This window comes from Oryctolagus cuniculus, chromosome 4 (genome assembly GCF_051225735.1).
Source record: "Oryctolagus cuniculus isolate XC-2025 breed Fujian yellow rabbit chromosome 4, ASM5122573v1, whole genome shotgun sequence".
Lineage (NCBI taxonomy): Eukaryota > Metazoa > Chordata > Mammalia > Lagomorpha > Leporidae > Oryctolagus > Oryctolagus cuniculus.
In genome coordinates, this window is record NC_142870.1 from 66,071,066 (window position 1) to 66,093,250 (window position 22,185).

The window sequence follows — 22,185 nt, forward strand, 5'->3', positions numbered from 1 at the left end:
ACAAAGAAATACTATCCAGAATATAGCAGCAACATAAAAACAATTTTCAACAGCAATACAAACGCCAATCCACTTAAGAAATGGGCAAAGCTCTCAAAAGAAGAAATGAAAATGGCCAACAAATTATTAAAAAAAATGCTCAACATCACTGGCCATCAGGCAATGCATATCAAAGCTACAGCGATGTATCACATGATCCCTGTCCAAAGACTATTATCCAAAAACCAGAGAGTAACAAAGCCTGGTGAGGATGTGGAGAAAAGGGAATTCTCACACATTGTTGGAATGTAAATTAGTACAGCTGTGGTGGAAAACAGCATGAAGAATTATTAAAAAGCTAGAAATAGACTTGCCATATGATCCAGTAATCCCACTTCTAGGTATATATCCCCAAAGACACGGACACATTCCATCAAAGAGATACCTGCACCACTGTGTTTATGGTAGCATTATTCACAATAACCAAAACATGGAAATAACCAAAGTGCCCATCATCAGATGAATGGATAAAGAAAATATGATATATATGTACATTTCTATAAGGTGTGTCTCCTTTAAGCAACATTTAGTTGAAATTTTGTAAATTTTTTAATATATTTAGGTTGATATTTATCAGTTCATATTTTGCTTTGTATTTTTCCCGGATGTTTTAAATTACATTCCTCTTTTGCCTTTTTTAATTAAACTATTTTTATTACATGGATTTTTTTCCTAAAAGGAAACACATATAAATTCAAAGAGTAAATCACTTAGACATTGATTTACTATTATTTTCAGTAGATTTCCTGAAGAATATGAAATACATTTTATAATTAATTTAACAAGTATGATAAAATCCAATGTATATTATATATAGTCAATAACTATAATCTCTTGTTCATAGTAAAAATTTTCTGTATACAAAAATTAATAGTGTTTCTACTTGTGAACAAAAATCAAATGTGTTGGAAGAAAAGGCTCAATTGCTACAGTAATAAATAAATACAAATGGATATAAAATACCTAGATGCAAATTGGTAGTACATAAAAATTGATTTTAGGAAATGGAAAGATATACTATATTCTAAATTAAGTAGTCTCAACATCATAAAGATATCAATACCCATATAATAAACTATAAAACTAAAGCAATTATGGTATGAATGCCATGAATTCTTACCACCCTCCATGTCTGGAAGTTAATGTGATTGTAAAGTTTGCCTGAAAAGGCAAGTTAGCAAAAGAGGCAGTCATAAGAAAAGCTAAAAGAGAAGAAGTGAAAGCAATGGTGAGGAGAATTGGGGCGGGGGAGGCAGGGTGACATTGAGTAGTGTTTGCAATATTGGGAAATATTGAAATTTTGATAATTGAATGGTGTTGTATTATTCCATAAACAATGAGATAAGTCTACCAATCCTAACAAAACTTCCAATAAACATTTAGTATTTTACACATACTCTTAGTATTTGATAAAAGTGCATTACAAATAGAGAAACTATGGAATTTTTAGTAAGTTGTATTATTTAACTAAATGCCTTTATGGCAAATGATGAAATTGAAAAGAAAAAAAATTTTTTTTTTTGACAGGCAGAGTGGACAGTGAGAGAGAGAGAGACAGAGAGAAAGGTCTTCCTTTGCCGTTGGTTCACCCTCCAATGGCCGCCGCGGCCGGTACGCTGCGGCCGGCACACCACGCTGATCCGAAGGCAGAAGCCAGGTACTTATCCTGGTCTCCCATGGGGTGAAGGGCCCAAGGACTTGCGCCATCCTCCACTGCACTCCCGGGCCACAGCAGAGAGCTGGCCTGGAAGAGGGGCAACCGGGACAGAATCCGGTGCCCTACCGGGACAGAATCTGGTGCCCTGACCGGGACTAGAACCCGGTGTGCCGGCGCCGCTAGGCGGAGGATTAGCCTAGTGAGCCGTGGCGCCGGCTTTGAAAAGAAAATTCTAACATGTGTATGGAACTGCACAAAATCCTGAATAGCCAAAGCAATTGTTGTTTGTTGTTGTTATTAAAAATAACCTTGTTGGAGTTTTCTTGCCACCTGACTTCAAAATATAGTGCAAATCTATAGTTACCAAAGCAGCACAGTGCTAGCATAAAAATATAAGTTAAGTCAATGGAAAATAAAGACAGATGAAGTTAGCATATTACAGAAAACTGATTGACGATGATGAAGTCAAAAACACATAATGGATAAAGGACAATTTTCAATTTATGCTATAGGAGAAAATCAATATCCAAACAGAAAGATGGATGAAAATAGGTCCTTATCAAATTCTATATGAAAATAAATTATAAATTATTTGAAGATTTACATATAACATCTGAAACCCTAAAACCTCTAAAAGAAAACAGATGAAAATCTCCATGACATGGATATGAAATGTGACATCTTTATTAAAAATGAAAAAGCATCAATAAAAACATAAAAAGAAAAATAGGATTATATTAACATATATATATGTATGTAACAAATTACTCAACTAAAACTGTTCAAAAGACCTGAATAGACATTTTTCTACAGAATACAAATGACCAACAGGTATTTGAATAAAATGTTCAACATCAATAAACACCAAGAGACTGCACATTAAAATCACTATTATATATCACTTCACAACTGTTAGAATGGTCATTACCATAAACCTGAAGGATAACAAGTATCAGGGAGGACATAAAGAACAGGGAACCATTACACACTGTTGATGGGAATGCAGATTAGTATAGTCATTATGAAAAAACACTTCAATTATTTCTCAAGTAATTAAAAATAGAATTACCATATGATCCAGCAACCCCAATGCTTGATTTATATTTAAAAGAAATTAGATCAGTATGAGGAAAAGATACATATACTCTCATGTTTATTCACAATAGCCAAGACAGAGAATAAACCTGTGTCATTACTGCATAAAGAAAAGGTAATATACATACACAAAGGACTACTACTATACATGCATGTAAAGGAAATGCTGTAACTTGCCACATCATAAATATGCCTGGAGTTCATAATATATGTGAAACAAGCCAGACACAGAAAGACAAATACTGCATGTTTTCAGTCATATGTGGTCTGAAAAAGCTGACATAATAGAAGAGAGTAGACTGATAGTTAGCAGACGCTGAGGTGGTTCATGGAGGTAAGGAGATAACAGTCAAAAGATGCAAAATTTCACTTAGAAGAAATAATTTCATGAAGTCTTTTGTGCAATATGCTGCCTACGGCTAACGTATTTTATTCTTAATAAAATTTAAGAGAATATATATAAATATTCTCACTATAAGAAATGATAACATGAGAAGTATGTATGTTAATTAGATTTATTTATTTTTAAAGTTTAATTATTAATAAAAATGAACAGATTTCATACTTTTCATAGATACAATTCTATAGTCATTCCATAGTATATACATATACTTCAAGTAATTATGTTTTACATGGAAAACACCTTTTTTTAAATCACGAACAGATAATTTCATCTGCCCATGTAAAAATAAATACGTAAATAAACAGAAAAGGAGATAGTGTTATGGCACAACAGGTTAAGCTGCTACTTGGGATGTCCAATATAACATCCGAGTGTTGGTTTAAGTCCCGCTATTCTGTTTCCAATCCAGTTCCCTTCTAATGTACCTCGGGAGCAGGCGGTGATGGCATTAAGTACTTGATCCCCTGCCATTCAAGTGGGAGACCCAGATAGAATGTGTGACTCCTTGCTTCAGCTTGATGTATTCTCAGTTGTTGAGGCTACTTGGAGAGTGAACAATGAATGGAAGCTCTCCCTCTCTCTCTCCATTCCCCTCCTTCTCGCTTCCTCCCTCTCCCTTGACCCCTTTCCCTCCCCCTCTCCATCTCCTTCTCTCAGTTTCACTATAAATAAATAGATATATAACTAAGTAAATAATCTTTTAAAAATGCAGAAAAAACCCTAAGCAGTCATTATTTTAGATTTTTCATTTCTAACCTTACTGATCTCTTCTTGAATATTTTCAACTTTTTTTGCCTAGCTTATTTGGCTTGGAATATGATAAAAGAATTCTGATTCCTTGATAAACTCTTGGAATAAGCCCCTATTGCTCTTGGAACGATATCCAAAATTTATGGATCAGTAAACTGATTGTAACTGGCAACTCCTGCAGAATGAACTAAATTTCTTGTTCTCTGTGTTCATCCTTTCACATGGAGCACCTTGTTACACGTCTGTTTACTGCCACAAACCACTCTTCATAATTATCTCCATAAGGTATGATATTTCTTTCAATGTACCATCCAACTTTCTATATCTTTCATGATAAATGAGATTATGTGATTTTTTGTGTAAATGTCATGTCTCGTAATTTTTATAGTTCAAGGTCTTTGTTCTGTACTACAGATTCCAGCCTTTCTGAATCAGGATGATTCATATAGGATATTTTTAGAGGCCCATGAAATGGTAAGTCCCATCTCATATATGTTCATATACATACATACAGAAATCTTGGCTGCTTGGAAACACTGTAATACAGCCTACAACTAGCATAACTTCAGAAAGACTAACAGAAATGTTCTAGATACTCTTCCAACGTATTGAGGAAAAGATAAAGGTTGAGATAGTACCAGAGAAAATCATCAAATGATTCTAGGAACATCTTCAGCATCATAGAAAGACTCACAACAAGAATTAGATTCTACTGCCAAGGCTCTTTACATTATATGACTTTGAACCAGCTTAACTTAAATTTAACTTCCTTTCTTTATCAATGAACTATTGGTCCAAATAGCAATTAGCCTTTCAAAGTTTGACTTCAGTTAATCTTTTTTTATTTTTATTTTTTTTAATTTTTTTTTTTTGACAGGCAGAGTGGACAGTGAGAGAGACAGACAGAGAGAAAGGTCTTTCTTTGCCGTTGGTTCACCCTCCAATGGCCGCCGCAGCCAGCGTGCTGCGGCCGGCGCACCGCGCTGATCCGATGGCAGGAGCCAGGTACTTCTCCTGGTCTCCCATGGAGTGCAGGGCCCAAGGACTTGGGCCATCCTCCACTGCACTCCCTGGCCACAGCAGAGAGCTGGCCTGGAAGAGGGGCAACCGGGACAGAATCCGGCGCCGTGACCGGGACTAGAACCTGGTGTGCCGGCGCCGCAAGGCGGAGGATTAGCCTAGTGAGCAGCGGCACCGGCTCGACTTCAGTTAATCTATCAGACATAAATAGTACTGGAATTTTTAAACATAAATGCTTTATTTTCAGAGATATGGGAAATACCTCCTTTAATAAAATGGAGTATCCACCTTATGATCTGAATCTCTAAATAAGTTTGTGGCACCTTTTAAAATTATGAAAACTTTTTAATTATCAGATGAAGTGATTCCTTAAGGCTTACAAATCTATGAGTGTAAATGCAGAATACAACTTTTTCTTTAAGACTGGAGTACAAGGAAAATTTAAAAATAGGTGTGGAAAATACTTTTGATAGGGTAGAAAAGGCTTTTCTGACTTTGAAATCAACTTTGGGCAACTGTTCCAAAAAATAACAACCAAGTGCAAGTGAGTTTGTCATTTTTTTCCTTTGATTCCTACAGATATATACAACAAGAAGCCCAGAGAGAAAAATCTACTTTATTAAAAAAAATTACTTATGGGAGGAGATTTAGCAGCACCCTTATTCTATTTAGATTGCTGATCCTCACAGATAATACTAATGTGCAAAATTCATAAGATGTTCAGATCAAAATCAGAGACCAAAAATTATATATATATATGTATATATATATGCAGTGTAGAAGAGCAATGCATGTTAAGACATAGGGGCTTTATTATAGAAATTGAAAAGAAATGGAAAAGCAATGTGTAAGCTATTATGATATAAAATTTGTGTATGCATCTGTCCTGGCATTCCAATCAATGTGGATCAAAAAATTTGTCAAAAATATAGAATATTGGATGTATATGTATACTTGTACTAAAATCCAAATGACACAGAACAGCAATTAAATAGCCTGAAAATAGATCTATTCTTCTAATACTTCTAGAAAACTTACTGATGAGGAGGCATGACTTGTACTTATACAACATAAAAACATCAAACTTCTGAGGGCCACAGAAGGTTCTCAAGAAAAGAGAGAATGTTTGCAAAATCCTGTGTCAGAAAGAACACTATCTCACCTCCTGAAAGCAGCCACAATCTCACAGCAATTGCAAGCTTTAAGTGGAAATATAAATAAATAAAGTCTTTAACCAACTACGACTGCAAGGGGATCACGTTTATGCTGGTGGAAATAATTAACCAGCTGGAGCTTAGCCAGTACACCAGACAGAAAATATCACCATCCCCTCTCAAATTCTTTGGGATTTTTAATGAGCACAAATCGTCATGACTGAGTTTTCATGCTCCATCCACATAAAGGACTTCTTAACAGTACAACTGATCTGTTCCTTCCCTTGACTCATGCTATGGGACATTGATTCAGAACACAGGATTAGGAAGTTTGTGGACCACTGCAAAACATTTTCAGTTCAATTAAATAACAGATTTTCCAGGATAGTGACAGTGTTGTTTTGCTGCTAGCAGCAAATGGCAGAACTGCTTGATGAATTCCTATCAAGGAATTTAATATTTTAATGTGGATCATCTATAAAGGCTTAATACTGTTTTCTGCCACTTGGAACACCTCTACTCTCCTCCCTAACACCAGTTTTACTTTTGTTCATTAGCTGTGGCTTCCCTGGCTTAGCCTTTTGCATACATGCATTTGATTTGTGCCGAATGGATGACAAATTATTCAGGTTGCAAATCATAATTGAGCAGAAATCCATGTAATGTGACTCACACAAACCTGCCATCCACTTCTGTTTTGCAAAGACTGCAGTATTAATAGTTGCCAGAGAAAATGATATTTGTTCAGGTTTACTACTGACCTGCATTCTTGAGACAGCGAAGATTCTTTTCTTTTCTTTTCTTTCTTTCTTTCTTTCTTTCTTTCTTTCTTTCTTTCTTTCTTTCTTTCTTTCTTTCTTTCTTTCTTTCTTTCTTTCTCTTTCTTTCTTTCTTTCTCTTTCTCTCTCTCTCTCTCTCTCTCTTTCTTTCTTTCTTTCTTTCCTTCTTACAGGCAGAGTGGACAGTGAGAGAGAGAGCAGAGAGGAAGGTCTTCCTTTTCCATTGGTTCACCCCTCAATGGCCATTGTAGCCGGCACGCTGCATCCAGCACACCGCACTGATCCAAAACCAGGAGCCAGGTGCTTTTCCTGGTATCCCAGGCGGGTGCAGGGCCCAAGGACTTGGGCCATCCTCACTGCACTCCCGGGCCATAGCAGAGAGCTGGACTGACTTTCTATAGCCCACAAACTCCAAAATAGAGAAAATTTCTAGGAGCTTCCTAGTATAATGAGACTTAAAGGTAGCACTGGAGAAGTAACTATCAATTTTGAACTTTTAATTTTTTTTTTATTTATTTGACCAATAGAGTTAGACAGTGAGAGAGAGAGACAGAGAGAAAAGTCTTCCTTCCGTTGGTTCACCCCCCAAATGGCTGCTACAGTCGGTGCTGCACCGATCCAAAGCCAGGAGCTAGGTGTTTCTGGTCTCCCACGCGGGTGCAGGCGACCAAGGACTTGGGCCATCCTCCACTGCCTTCCCAGGCCACAGCAGAGAGCTGGACTGACAGAGGAGCAGCCAGGACTAGAACCTGGCCCCATACAGGATGCCGGCACTGCAGGCGGAGGATTAACCTAGTAAGCCACAGCGCCGGACCCAAGCAACTATCAATTTTGAGCACTTATGTGCAAAACTCTATACTAGACATTTCACAATTATGATTTCATTTAACCCTCCCAGTAATGGAAAGGATGTTTTGCTAATGTCATTTAACACATGAAGGGGAGGGATGTGATGTACTTGCAGGAATCCAAGCAGCTAACATTCTTCCTTCACCTATTCAGGCTTTTTTTATAAATAAAAATACAGTACCATAAAAACTCTCTTTCTCTCTTTCTCTCTCCCTTTCTCTCTCTTTCTCTCTCTCTCTCTCTCTCTCTCTCACACACACACACACACACAGGCAAGAAGTTCATGCTGTTCACCAGATTTGGGAAGAGATACATCATTGTGGTTCGAATATTCTATATATCCATATTTAATCTACTCTAAAACCATGAACATTAAATTGTAGCACAAAAGCAAAAATTCAGAGTATGATTTGGCATTATAGCAGGTATTTCTCCATTTTCTCCTGAATGCTTTCCCTCACATTTCATTTGCTGCATTTTTCCCCCCTCAGGTGGTTGACCCTCTCAAACTGTATCTCCTGATGTTATATGCATTCGTCAGAGTTCTGCTGAGAGGATACCGGTATGACATTGGACAAAAGAATAGGAAAAGCTAGAGTATGCTCTCCTCTCTCCTCATGCCACAGGCAGTTTGCGGTGGATTGTTCACTCCTCTAGCTTCAATTCATCACCAAATGGATTGTTCTCCGTGGTCCCAGCTCTTGATGGGAAACCCAGCTGTGGTTCTCTGGTAACACTACGCCTGGTGATAACAGCTGGCTTGCCTTTTAGCTACTTTTACAATATCTTTAATAGTACAAAATTCACTTTAATGACGTTCATAGTTAGTTTGCATGCTATATCTAGAAACTAGAGAGTATTCCAAGGTGAAAATAAAATAAAGTAAATTAAATTAAAAAAACAAAAAATTATTCTTATTTTGGTTGTAGCCTTATCATAGTTTTAGCTCTTTTACATCTATCAGCTTTCTGTAGGCTGAGGCAGAGTCAAACTTTTCTTTTCATGTGGATATTCAGTTGTTCCAGGATCATTTTTTTGAAAAGATTATTCTTGTAATGACGCTGTGGCACAGTAGAATTAGCTACAGCCTGCAATGCAGGCATCCCATATGGGCACTAGTTTGAGTCCCACTTCCTATCTAGCTCCCTGCTAATGTGCTTGAGAAAGCATCAAAGGATGGCCCAAGTGCTTGGGCCCTTGCCACCCACATGGGAGATCAGGATGGAATTCCTGTCTCCTACTATTGGCCTGGCCAGACCTTGCTGTTAGAGCCATTTTGGAAGTGAATCACTGAATGAAAGATTCCTATCTCTCTTGCTCTCTCTCTCTCTGTGTTTTCAAATAAATTAATTAAATCTTTTTAAAAAAGACTATTCCTTCCCCCCAATTAACACCCATTATGAATTTTACTATTTCATGTAAATTTTGAAACAAGGACATATGAGTTCTCAAAATGTATCATTTCTTTTCATTATTATAACTGCTATGGGTCTCCTAAATTTTCATATGAATTTTGGATTGGCATGTCAATTTCAGCAAGGAAGTCACTGGTATTTGACAGGGATTTTATTGTATATGCAGATCAATTTGGGGAATATGGATGCTGTAATAATACCAAATCATCCATTTCATGATGACAATGTGACTTTCTGTTTATCCTGATCCTCTTTTTCTTAAAAGATTTATTTTTTGTTTATTTGAAAGAGTTAGAAAGAGAGGTAGAGACAGAGAGAGAGAAGTCTTTAACCTGCTGGGTCACCCCCAAATGGCCTCAACTGCTAGAGCTGAGCAGATCCAAAGCCAGGAACCAGAAGCTTCTTCTGGGCCTTCCACAGGGGTGCCGGGGCCCAAGGACCTAGGCCATCCACCACTGGTTCTCCCAGATGGATTAACAGTGGAGCAGCTGGGACTTAACACTGGCGCCTATATGGGATGCCAATGCAGTATGCCTGGGCTTTAACACACTGTGCCATATGGCTGGCCCCTTAGATCTTCTTTAAATTATTTTAATAATTATTTTGTAGTCATTTATAATAACATGCCTTATACAATTTATTTGATATTTATTCCCAAGTATTTCCTTATTTTTGATGCTGTAGAAAATGGCATTCTTTATTTTCACTTATATATTATTTACTGTTATTTTATAGAGATAAATTAATTTCAATATTTTACTTGTATTTTGCAACTTTAATGAGTTCTCCTACTACATATAATAGTTTTACTTGTGAATTCGTTAAGATTCCTATGTATACAATATTATCATCTGCATATAGAAACAGTTTATTTCTTCCTTTCTAATCTGGATGCTTTTTATTAAAGATTTTTTTTTTATTCATTTGAAAGTCAGAGTTACACAGAGAGAGAAGGAGAGGCAGATAGAGAGAGGGAGAGAGAGAGAGAGAGAGAAAGAGGTCTTCCATCCTCTGGTTCACTCTCCAATCACTCCCCAATTGGCTGCAACAGCCCGGAGCTACACCAAACCGAAGCCAGGAGCCAGGAGATTCTTCTGGGTCTCCCACGCGGGTGCAGGGCCTCAAGGATTTGGGCCATCTTCCACTGCTTTTCCAGGCCATAGAGGAGAGTGGATCAGAAGTGGAGCAGCCAGGACTCCAAACCAGTGCACATATGGTATGCCAGCACTTCAGGTGGCAGCTTTACCTGCTATATCACAGAGCTGGCCCCTCAATCAGGATGCTTTTTATTTCATTTTTTTTTATTTAATTGCTTTGCTACATAGAGTGAAAATGTTAAAAGGGAAAAATCTTTGATTTCTTCCAGATTTTAACATGAACAAATTCAGTTTTCTATCACTAATCATGATGTTAGCTGTGAGTTGTTTGGAGATGTATCTTATCAATTTGGAGGAGTTCTTCTCCATTCCTAATTTCTTAAGATTTTTTTTTTTTGGTTTATCATGAAAATATGTTTACATTTTTCAATTGTTTTTCTAAGCTTTTGAGATGATGTGTTGATTGTCTTTAACTTCGTAATATTGTGTGTTACCTGGAATGATTTGGTGTGTTAAATCTAAGAAGTTTCTGCATAACAAAAGAAACACTCAACAATGTGAAGAGGCAACCTACAGAATGGTAGAAAATATTTGTAAACTATGCATCGATACAGGATTAATATCCAGATTATATAAAGAGCTCAACAACAACAATAAAACAATCCAGTTACGAAATGGGCAAAGGACATGAACAGGCACTTTTCAAAGCATGAAATTCAAGTGGCTAACAGCAACATGAAGAAATGTTTAGGCTCAGTAGTCATCAGGGAAATACAAATAAAAACTACAATGAGGTTTCCCCTCACTTCAGTTAAAAAGGTTATCATTTGGGGGCCAGTGCTATACCATAGTAAGCTAAGCCTCTGCCTGTGGCACTGACATCCCATATGGGCAACAGTTTATATCCTGGCTGCTCCTCTTGCTATTCAGCTCTATGCTATGACCTGGGAAAGCCATGGAGGATGGCCAAAGTTTTTGGGCCCTTGAACTCACGTGAGAAATCTGGAAGAAGCTTCTAGGTCCTGGCTTCAGATTGGCAAGCTCCCAACCATTGCAGCCATTTGGGGAGTAAGTCAGAGGATGGAAGATGACCTTTCTCTCTGTCTGTTCCTCTCTCTGTAACTTTGCCTCTCAAATAAATAAATAATTTTTTTTTAAAAAGAAAAGCTATCATTCAAAAATAAAGTAACAAATACTAACTAGGATGCAGAGGAAAAGGAGCACTAATACATTTCTGGTGGGAATGTAAACTAGCACTGCCATTGTAGAATACAGTATGGGCACTCCTCAGAAATCTGAAAATAGATCTGCAATATAATCCAGTAATTCCATTCCTAGGAATTTACTCAAAAGAAATGAAATCAGCATATGTAAGAGTCGTCTGTACCCCCATGTTTATACCAGTTAAATTCACAATAACTAAGATATGGAATCAATGCAGATATCCATCCACTGATGACAGGATAAAGAAAATAATGTATTTATACATAATGGGATACTATTCTGCCATAAAAAATTAAATTCTGTTTTTCACAACAAAATGGATGCAGCTGGAATTCAATATGATTAGTGACTTAAGCCAGTCCCAAAAAGACAAATATTATGTTTTCTCTGATTTGTGGTAGCTAATATAGACAATACAAAACTATAAAATCTATGAGTGAAATTTATATCTTAACATTTGATCATTTTTATTGAACTTGTCTATATACCTGTGGAACAGTTTCTTTCTACTTCTTGGAATCTTTATTTGGTGGAGGATTAAGCCTATGATTATAAAGCAATTTAAAGTATGTATTTCAGGGGCCCAGTGTCGTGGCGCATTAGGTCATTCCTCTGCCTGCTGCACCGGCATCCCATATGGGCACAGGTTCTAGTCCCAGCTGCTCCTTTTCCAGTCCAGCTATCTGCTATGGCCTGGGAAAGCAGTGGAGGATGGCCCAGGTTTTTGGTCCCTGCACCAGCATGGGAAACCAGAAGGAGGCACCTGGCTCCTGGCTTCTGATCTGCATATCTCTGGACATTGTTGCCATTTGGGGAGTAAACCAACGAAGGGAAGACCTTTCTCTCTTTCTCTCTCTCACTGTCTGTAACTCTACCTGTCAAATAAATAAATTTAAAAAAATCTAAAAAAAACTATGTATTTCAAAAATTGGAAAAAAGGATGGAAAAAACAAGAGGGATGTAGAGTCAAAAGTATCATTATGTGATTAAAATCATATATGAAATCTGGTCTCTATATATCAATTAAAATATATTTTCATCGATCACCCAAAAGAAATAATTCATTATCCATTTAAATTGAAGAAATCTCATTACATTTTCAGGTCCTACTACAAATTCTAGTTTTCCTGATATTTCTACCACATCTTCCTTAACAGGAATCTTGAACCCCTAAAAATTATTCATTGCAATTGGAATTGATTTCTTCCAAATTCCTTTTAATGTTGATACTTTGGCATCTTTCTAAGAGTAACAAATATTCTTAATGACATTTAGCATGGTGCTTCCTTTCCAGAATGGTTTCAATTTACTTTTTCTAGATCCTTCAGAGAAATCACTATATGGCAGCTAGAGCCATATCATACATATCTCTTAAACAATGAAATTTAAAAGTCAAAATTAATTTTTGATCAGTGGGCATCAGAGCAAATCTTGTATTAGTAGTTAGGAAAATGTCGCTCCCCCATTCGCGGAGGAATGACAGTAGACCCTGTGCTGTTCTTTTGTCTGCTCGGTCCTTCCCGGGTTGGCTGCCGACCCCTCCACCTCTGTGGAGGGGCGGTACCCCCTGCCACTTTCCCCACTTCTGCGGAGGAGCAGCATACCACCAGCCGGCTCTCTCGGGGGCTGCTCAGATGTTATCCAGATGTTCCTGGTGCATGTTGTCTCTCTCCTCCTTTATAGTCCTCTTCCACCAATCCCAACTCTGCTACCCACACGCCGAGCACGTTGCTCTCCTCCAATCAGGAGCAGGATCAGCTCCTGCAGGTTATTGGTCGAACTGGAGGCAGCTGTGTAGAAGTTGTTTGGTCTCTCTCTCAGCGCCATATTGTGGGAGAGCAGATGCATAGAATAAGTCTTAATTCCAGTAACCGTCTAGTCTCAGTTGCTCCCCACAGAAAACAACATTAATCTTGTATATCTCCATCAGAGCTCTTGGGTAAGCAGGTGCATTTTTCAATGGGCAATAAACTTTGAAAGGAATTATTTTTTCTCTAAGTAGCAGGTCTCAACTGTGGGCTTAAAATAGCCAGTAAGACATGTTGTAAATAGATGTGTTGTCACAGAGGCTTTACAGAAAGAATAGATTTAATGTAATACCTAAGGGTTTAGGAGTTTCAGAATGGTATGTGAGTATTGGTTTCAACTTCAAGTTACAAACTGTATTTACCCTTAACAAGATAGTCAGCATGTCCTTTTAACCCAAGCATTGAGTTCTCTCCAGCTCTGCAAGTCCCAGGAGCATCTTCCTCCAATATAAGGTTGCTTGGTCCACTTGGAAAATATGCTGTTGCCAAGTTCATCATAGTTCTGAAGGCTGAGAAGTAAAAACAGAAATGTACTAGCAGATTCAGGATCTGATAAAGACCCATTTTATGCCTCAGAGATGGCAACTTTAGCTGTATTCTCACATGGCAGAAAGTGAAACAGCTCTGCCACACTTCTTTATGAAGTGACTAATCGAACTGATAAGCGTTCTACCCTTATGACTTAATCAATGTCTAAGCCCCACCTATTAATACTATCTCATTATTATCTATTTTGCCCCCCAAAAATTTTTAATACAAACCAAAAAAGGTTTGTATTAAAATACACTTTGATATTAAATATGTCAATCAAGAATTTTGATTATTGTTTGTAGACCATAACATTTTTCATATTTTTATTTTTAACCATTTTTTCTTGTAATATAATATCTCTTGAAGGCAACATACGATCATGTCATTTATTCTTACTTATTATTATTTAAAGATTGATTTATTAATTTGAAAGGCAGAGTTACAGAAAGAGACAGAAACAGAGCGATCTATCTTCTGGTTCACTGCACAAATGGCCTTATGAGCAGGGACTAGACCAGGCTGAAGCCAGGTGCCAAGAGTTTAAACCTATCTCTGTGTTGGTGCAGGGACCCAACGATTTGGGCCATTGGCTTATTTCCCAGGCACATTAATAAGGAGCTGGATCAGAGGTGGAATAGCACAGGGACTCGAACTGGTATCTACATGGGATTCTGGCACTGTAGGCACCAGTTTAATGCCTTTAGCCACAGCACTGGCCCTGATCATGTTATTTTTTAAAATATCTTTTCCAATCTAGATCATTTAATGAACCGGTTAGTTTGTTTAATCCATTTACATTTAACCCAGTTAAGTGACTCTTCCGTCACTACCTTATTTGTTTTAAATATATTCTAGTGTACTATTTTAATTATCTTGTTTCTTTTTATATCTTTATGTTATTTTTAGTGCTTATTTTGGGGATTAAAATTAAAATCTTAATTTAAAATAATCTAGTTTAGATTAATAGTACAATTTCAACAGTACACTGAAATTTATTCTAAATTATATCCATTTCCATTTCTCTAATTATTACCATTTAAGTGACTTATTATTTAAATATTGTGATTGGAACTGGTGTTCAGTACAGTGATTCAAACACTGCTTTGGATACCTCCAGCTCTGCCTTTGATTCTAGGTTCCTACTACTATGGACCCTGAGAGGCACAGGCGATGGCTCAAGTACTTAGATACTTGCCACCAACATGGAAAAATGAGACTGAGTCTTTTTGGCTATGGCCTGTTCCAGAGTTGGCTGTTGCAGACATTTGGCTGAACAAGCAGGTGGAAAATATGTCTTTTTCTCTCTCACTTTTTCTCTGCCTTTCAAATAAATAAGACATATAAAGGTATACAATTATAAATGTCTGTGATTTATGCAGTGTCATATATATGCCATGTATTGTAAAATCATATATATATATACATATACTTAAATTGCAGCCCACCAAAATAGTTTTATTATTGTTGCTTTACACAATTATCTTATAATTAAATAAGAGAGGAGATATAAAACAAAATACATATATAGTCTTTTACATTAACTAATGTAGTGAACTTTACTCACACTTCATACTTATTTAGGCAGAATTGAGTTACCAAGTTTTATTTCAATTGAATTGAGTTAAAGACCTCTAGCATTTCCTGGAGTGTGTCTTTCAGTGACATATTCTCATTTTTTGCTTATTTGCTAATATCTTAATATATTTCACTTTTAAAAAAAAACTTATTTACTTTTACTTGAAGTTGAGTTACAGAGAGATAAAGAGGAGAGAGAGAGATCGGTCTTCCATCTGCTGGTTCACTCCCCAAATGGCCACAACAGCTGAAGCAGGGCTGGTCCAAAGTCAGGAGCCAGGAACTTCTGAGTCTCCTATGTCAGTGGCAGGGGCCCAAGCACTTAGACCATCTCCCATTGCTTTTCCCAGGCCATTAGCAGTGAACTGGATAGGAAGAGGAGCAACAGGAAGACATGAACTAGAATCCATATGGATGCCAGTATCATAGGAGGTACCTTTACCTGCTATGTTACCATGCCTGCCCCATTATATCCTTCATTTTTGAAATCTAGTTTTGCTTAATTTAGAATTATTGGCTAAGCCATTTTTACTTTTTTTGGCATTTGTATATGTCATCTACTGTTTCTGTTCTTCTTAGTTACTGATAGAGGTCATCTGTTAATCTTATTGAGAATTAATTCTATGGCATATTTTATTTTTCTCCTGCTGCTGTTCTCATTGTTTAGTGATTTCCTTGTACTAATTCTCTGGAATCTGTGTCCTCCCTGGTATGCAGCTACTACTTGATTATCTTAGTGCTCAGCCAAAGATTGATCAAAGATTTTCTTAAAATCTTGAATAAAAAGTCTTCCTCTTGCCATGGAACTCTGAATGTATATTGGGGGACACCTTCAACCTTCATTGTGCTTGAAATTCTGCTTTGGCAAAACAGCTAGCCTGCAGAAGTCCTCAAGGTCATGGTGAGTGCACAAGTCAGGTTTCTGCAGGAGTTTCTTAGGCATGTGAACATCTTGTATATTTAAGTTTAGCATTTAGAGTTCTCAAAAATATCTTAAGATGTCACAAGCCCTAATACATACAATTATTTCTCAGTTGTTTCTTTGAAGTATTTGGCCAGATTCTTGTTTACCTCAACTTGTGTCACAGCAACAGTGAGTTAAAATGAACTGACTGGAGAAGCCAACTTCCCACTATAAGGTGCCTTGGGTCCTGGACCTCAATATGGGCACGTGACAGCAGGGCAATGATGCATCATGGGAAAAGACAAACAACCAGATCCAAAAGTGTCAGCAGTATATCCGTGGTCATGTGTGTGTGTCTGCACATGTGTGTGGCATGCAGGTGTATGAGGCAGGCCGTGGGCAGCTCATGTTCATGGACCAATACCATAGGCAGAAGCTGGCAGTGCAGGGCTTCAAGAAGGCACTTTTCCAGTTTTTCCACAATGCACAGTGCCTGGGCTGTAAGCTCCTGGGCCCTGTGCTCAAGAAGCTGGCAGAGCTCAAAGCAGTGTTAGAGCGACTGGAGTTGTACAACTTAGACTCAGGCTCCCTGCTAGTCATTTATGGTGGAAAGCAGTGGCCTGAAGTGGCCCTGGACTCAGATGCTGAGGACTTAGAAGACCTTTCAGAGGAGTCATCTGTAGAGTCCACTGGTGCCTATGCCTACAAGCCTACCAGCCCAGTGGACATGCACATGATGAACTTTGCACACACTACCTGCTGGCTGTATGGCAAGTACAGTGTGGCGCACAGGGCCAGTATGCTGCCTATATATTTGGGTTCCAGAACTTGGTAGACACTGTCACAGGGGTAAGTGAGGATGGTGGGGAGTGAGCTCACTGGCTGCTCCAGCACCTGAGATACTCTTTGTGTCCCATCACAGCTATTCTGCATCAGGGAGCAGGCCAGCGTGGCCAAGTGGTGTCCCCTGCAGCCCGGAGCTGATTTGCAGTGGCCTCTGAGCCAGCCCCAATTGCACTCATAGTCTTTATTTATTTCAACAGTTTTGTCAACATTCCATATTTGATGATGAAGATACCTCTTTCTTCCCTTAGTGTAAATGTTCTAATACATATCTTCTTGATTATCAGAAAAAGAAATACTTCACTATATGCATGAAATATCCTTGTCATTTCTGTTTGCCTACTGGAAGCTTCTATGTTACTGCTGCTTATTCTGTACCTCCCCCAAAAATGCTCTGTACCTCCTCCAATAAATGCTTGCACATCAAAAAAATTATTAGACAATAAGTCCCTCATATTAACAATGCCCACTGCAGAACCTGGATAAAATGCAATCTATGACAATTACAGCTGCCCAGCCTTGCGGAAGTCACTTAACATTCCTGTCATAGTTCACTTAGTACTCCCTCACAAGATTGTTGTAAGAATAAAGTGAAATAATGAAAAGTGCCTGGATGAGATAAGCTCATTGTAAACATTAGCCGTTGATATCATCATTTTTTAAACTTTTATTTAATGAATATAAATTTCCAAAGTACAGAATATTCATTACAATGGCTTCCCCCCCATAATGTCCCTCCCACCCGCAACCCTCCCCTTTCCCACTCCCTCTCCCCTTCCATTCACATCATGATTCATTTTCGATTCTCTTTATATACAGAAGATCAGTTTAGCATACATTAAGTAAAGATTTCAACAGTTTGCTCCCACACAGAAATATAAAGTGAAAAATACTGTTTGAGTACCAGTTATAGCATTAAATCTCAATGTACAGCACACTAAGGACAAAGATCCTACATGAGGAGTAAGTGCACAGTGACTCCTGTTGTTGACTTAACAAATTGACACTCTTGTTTATGGCATCAATAATCACCCTCGGCTCTTGTCATGAGCTGCCAAGGCTATGGAAGCCCCCTGAGTTCACCAACTCTGATCATATTTAGGCAGGGCCATGGTCAAAGTGGAAGTTCTCTCCTCCCTTCAGAGAAAGGTACCTCCTTCTTTGATGACCCATTCTTTCCACTGGGATCTCACTCGCGGAAATCTTTCATTTAGGTTTTTTATTTTTTATTTTTTTTTTTTTGCCAGAGTGTCTTGGCTTTCCATGCCTGAAATACTCTCATGGGCTTTTCAGCTGGATCCGCATGCCATAAGGGCTGATTCTGAGGCCAGAGTGCTGTTTAAGACATCTGCCATTCTATGGGTCTGCTGTGTATCTCACTTCCCATGTTGGATCGTTCTCTCCCTTTTTTATTCTATCAGCTAGTATTTGCAGACACTATTCTTGTTTATGTGATCCCTTTGGCTCTTAGTCCTATCATTATGATCAATTGTGAACAGAAATTGATCACTGGGACTAGTGAGATGGCATTGGTACATGCCACCTTGATGGGATTGAATTGGAATCCCCTGGTATGTTTCTAACTCTACTGTTTGAGGTAAGTCAGCTTGAGCATGTCCCGAATTGCACATCTCTTCCCTCTCTTATTCCCACTCTTATATTTAACAGTGATCACTTTTCAGTTAAATGATGAAAAACTTAATTAAAATCCATTGTTTGTTTATAACTTCTCTTTCCATTTCTGCCACATAGCTCTAATATTTAACCAATATTATAACATGAATATTCTGACATATGTGTAGGCATAGATAAATTAACATTTGAGGTTTTGTTCTCAAGGAATTAACATTAAAAAGGTAAGTACCATATAAGACAAAATGGAATCAGCATCAAGTCAAGGCAGTCATACCATGCTTCTCAGACCACAGAGGGAACAGAGGCCAATCTATCAAGTGCTGAATGTACCACACAGTCCTGGTGCCCTTGATTTGGGCGCTTAATGATAATGTGGAATTTCCTGGCTTCCAAACAACTCTGGGTGAGAGAAACCTTAAGACTACTATACCAATTTATAATATATCACTGAAAAGATCACAAGTTTAACATTAATGAGATTTGGAATAGGCAGAAAGAGGTAATAGACGCTGAGATTAAAGAAATAATAAGGTCTTGCTTGTGGAGTATCTCTCATAGTCTGTTAGATATTTGGAATATATACCACAGGAAAACATGATTCAGAGAAGTTTCAGGAAAAATATATTAAAGCCTCCACAACTATTCACAATATATAATAAGATAATATATATACAGGAATATGTTTACTCCTTGGGAAAGACAAGTTCCCCTTTATGCCATATTTAGGCCTTAGTAGGATGAATAGATATTTCTATATTTCTTTAGGAAAGAGGAATATTTCTGAGTTTTAATATCAGAATTATCTCATTAAATATTAAATCTTAAATATTCTCTGTTACACTTCTTTCTTTGGAATGAATATTTGTCTCATTGAGTTCAGACAACAATTTAAAAATAGCTGCAAAAACTTAAATAAGATGGACATGAAGAAAATCTCTAAAAGAAATAATATTAATCTCAGTTTTTGAGAACAGAACCAAAAAGACAGACTGAGGTGACCTCATAAAGGAAGCTTAGGCATCTTGCTCTGGGAGTTAAGCGATTAAAAAAAAAACAGACAAAAAAAATTCCTCTTTTCTTAAGCTATTTGTTCTTGAGCTCATTAGGGGAACTACAATTTCAACTTGAGCTTAGGAAAGAGTTTCTCAAACTTGTTATTATTTACATGTTGGGTCAGATAAGTCTTTGATCTGAGACTTTTCCTGAGGTTGTTCAGCAGCTTTGATTAAGTTTATCCACTAGGTTCCAAAGGACCTTTCGGTTGTGATTAAAAAAAAAAAAAAAAGTTTCCAAACACTGTCAAATATCCCTTGGAGGTGGCAATTGTTTCCAAATGAGACCACAGGGTTACAGGCATTTGGGAACAAAGAGACTGTCAGTTTGTTAGATTCCAAATTCTGGGTCCATCCTGAGCAATCAAAATAAGATGGCAAAGTAGGAAGCCTAGATTCTCCTTTCCCCAACAAATACACCAATTTGTCAGTCATTGAAAATTTCCCTTTTAGACACTCCAGAAACTAATGGAAATGCTTTTGTACCTGGGGTGTACAAAACTGATATTCACCAAAGCCAATAGATTTGAGGCACTCATGCTACTGCCCTTGCTGTTGCCAGAGCAGCTTATGATCAGAAAGAGATTCCCAACACCACACTTCACCCAGGTGAGGTAAAGAGTTGGTTCACACATCCAGTCCCTAAACTTTTCTAAGGGAGTTCCCTAGAGGACTGGCTTACATCTCACCAGCCTTGTGGGTATAGCATAGGACATAGGCTAGTCCCTGGGGAAGAGGGCAGAGCTGCAATTGTGGACTAACGGACGCTATAGTTCACCCTGATCTCCAATTCAGCTTCTCCCTGAGAAGAAAAATGTTGGTCTAGGCATTCAGCGACACAATTTTTGCAAGGGCTTCACAAAGGACTATCTCCGACTCATCTAACTCCAAGTATTCATGATAATTGTCATAATCCAATTACCTGTTTGCAAAGGAGAACACAGATGGAAACTTGGACCTGTAATTAGCATAGACCACTCTTCCAGATCAGAATAGAATTAGCTGACTGGGGGAAGAAAACTGTAGTTCTCAGATTCTCCCTAGGAGAGGAAAGAGTTGGATGGAGCAACCAATAATCCAACTTCTCTGAATGTCAATTATCAACTTATTTTTACTGCAATTGGCCTATTGTGTTGATGGGACCCAACATGCCTTGCGTGCCTGATAACTACAAACAACAAAGAAAGCAGGAAGGAGTAGCATAAAAGATTGACGAATCTGAATATAATCAAATAGTACCATGACAATAGCAAAAAATAAGAAATTTCTTTTTTAAAGATAAATGTGTAGACAAATATAGAATTCTGGATTGTAAAATAATAGTGAAAAATTCTTTGTCATAGCATAAAAATTCAGGCAAAAGTATATTAGATAACTTGACATATTTGATTTGTTGTTTATAGCCCTTACCTATATTTCTTGCTGAAATATGGTTCTTTACTTTTCTTTGGTGAACTCTTTATTTAGTGGAGCATTGCCTTTGACTATAATGTAATTAAAATATTTATCTCAAAAATAATAAAAGACAAAAAGAATGATAAATTACACAATTGGATTAGATGGAAATTATAAAACCAACAAATATAGAGTGTGAAGGGAAGAAGTTAAGGTGCAGTTATTACACAATGGAATTTAAACTTTTTGTTAACTAAAAATAGTTACCCAAAGGAAATTAAATTGGCAAACAAAAAAGCTGTCTGCACATTCATGTTTATTGCAGCTCAATTCACAATAGCTAAGACCTGGAACCAACTCAAATGCCCATCAACAGTAGACTGGATAAAGAAATTATGGGACATGGACTCTACAGAATACTATACAGCAGTCAAAAACAATGAAATCTGGTCATTTGCAACAAGATGAAGGAATCTAGAAGCATTATGCTGAGTGAATTAAGCCAGTCCCAAAGGGACAAATATCATGTTCTCCCTGACGGGTGACAACTAACTGAGCACCAAAGGTGAAACCTGTTGAAGCGAAATAGACACTATGAGAAACAGTGACTTGATCAGCTCTTGTCCTGACTGTTGATGTACAATGTAATACTTTATCCCTTTTAGTTGTTTTTTTTTTTTTTTGTTCTAGTACTATTGGTTGAACTCTGTAATTAACACACAATTATTCTTAGGTGTTTAAATTTTAACTGAAAAGTGATCGCTGTTAAATATAAGAGTGGGAATAAGAGAGGGAAGAGATATAGAATTTGGGACACGCTCAATCGGACTTGCCCCAAATGGTGCAGTTAGAAATGTGCCAGGGGATTCCAATAAATCCCATCCAGGTGCATGTACCAATGCCATCTCACTAGTCCAAGTGGTCAATTTCAGTTCATAATTGATCACACTGATAGGCCTA

General features: G+C 37.6%; 1 pseudogene; it reads left to right on the forward strand.

Moving 5' to 3' along the window:
* LOC103350619 (inositol hexakisphosphate kinase 2 pseudogene) overlaps positions 1-17,173 on the forward strand; it is a 190,728-nt pseudogene extending 173,555 nt beyond the window's left edge.
* Positions 17,174-22,185: the final 5,012 nt, after the last annotated feature.